We start from the raw sequence: 1,879 nt of genomic DNA, 5'->3' as shown, positions 1-1,879 counted from the left end.
CCTCTCTCTCTCTCTCTCTCTCTCTCTCTCTCCCCTCTCTCTCTTTCTCTTTCTGTCATTCACTCTTTCTTGTTCTGCTTCTACTTTATGCAAATTTCACACGCATGCGCCTACGCGCGCGCACTTACACCCACACACACACATACATACATACACACACATATACATACATACACAGACACACACACGCGCGCGCGCGCACACACACACACACACACACACACACACACACACACCCACACCCACACACACACACACACACTACTGTGCGCTTATGTTCACTACTCGCAAAGCCTTTATTAAAAATATATATATGCGCCTTTATAATATGCCCGTCATATTCTGTAGAGCCTTTCACCTCTTCCAGTATCTTCTCCACCCCATCAGCGTATCCCACACTTAAACACCCCTTGGAATAATACGGAACCCATCTCTTCCCGACAGACCCTGGACTGAATGACACGACACTTTCTGCTCGCGAAACTGACATGAATACAATATTATCATATCGCGGTTACAGGGTTAACAAAAACCATGTCCTCTTGTCTGTAAGCTTTGCGTTCTAGATCAGCCTGACATTGGCCGTTAAACCGCCGTGGTCCAGAGTAAAGTCTCGCGATAAAACTCATTTGAATTCCAGTGTTTGCCTTTTTCTGGGATGTAGACAGAATGATTCAACCTTATAACTAACAACATTCCATTCTCGTATCTGGTATTGATCGAAACTACTTACTCACTAGACTTTTGTTTACTGTGTTAGTTACTACCTGTTACAATGCTGACAGCGCTATTTCCCGCACAGACAGTGTGTTTATTTGAATTGCGTGTGCTAATATTCTGGTTAGTTCGGCCGTCCCAATAATATATCTTCGTGCTTGCGCCTCCGCTGATAAGGCGTCAAGACATAGCGTTGTGTTATAATAACATCCAGAGGGACAGTGCTTTTGGCTTGTGCACTGTGCGGTAGGTTTGTCGTAAGGTCCATGGGTAGGCCTAGTGTAACAAGGAGCGAGGGCAAGGGTTCTCCCTATGATTATGAACTGTGGTTGGGATAAGCTTACTCGATGCAGAGAATGACGTGAGGCAGTGTATGATGAGATCTGTGTGCAGGAATTTTTGTCATGTGTTTTGTCACGTGATGTTCACAATTCTTTGGATATTTCTATAATAAATATCGCCAATAATTAAGCAGTTGGAATTCTTGGTTATTCGAGAATGTGATACCGTGTTCGGGAGATTGTGGGGGATTTTTTTCTTGTTCATCAGTGTAATTCTTTCAGGGTTTTCATTTCCTGGTGGGTTTTTTAAAATTTGGTTTATTGTTTTGTTTTGTTGGTTTATTGTTGTTGTTTTGTTTGTTTGTTGTTGTTTTTTGGGGTGGGGGGGTTTGAGTGCTTTGGTGCTAAATATCTTTTGTTTCGTTACTTTAAAGGTTGTTTTTATAAAACCTATCCGAAACCTATATCTGTGCGTCTTATCAGGAGAACTTAACATTTCTTTAACAACAAGCGGCCAGGGTTCTCTCTTCTCCCCCTATGTTCATTGGTTGTGATACTCGATGCAGATAGTGTGATGTGATGCAATGCATGATGTGTGGTGCTGTGTGCAGGAATGTGTTCTCACGTGACATTCACGATGCACTGGATATATCTATAGTAAAGTAGTACCAATGATTAAACAATGGGAGTTTGTGGTGACACAAGAATGTGATACGGTAACGAATTTCAGCGAGTTTGCGTTCTATAATTGTTTTTCCCCAGCTGAAAATCACATATTGTGTTGTTGGTTGGTTGGGGGGTTGCAGCCCGATAACGGGTTATTTAAACTGCTATCGTTTTTTCCCTGTCCGTATACAGTTAAACGTGACGTCACTTCTTTG

Source organism: Aplysia californica, unplaced genomic scaffold (assembly GCF_000002075.1).
Source record: "Aplysia californica isolate F4 #8 unplaced genomic scaffold, AplCal3.0 scaffold00802, whole genome shotgun sequence".
Lineage (NCBI taxonomy): Eukaryota > Metazoa > Mollusca > Gastropoda > Aplysiida > Aplysiidae > Aplysia > Aplysia californica.
This window is presented reverse-complemented; position numbering follows the sequence as displayed.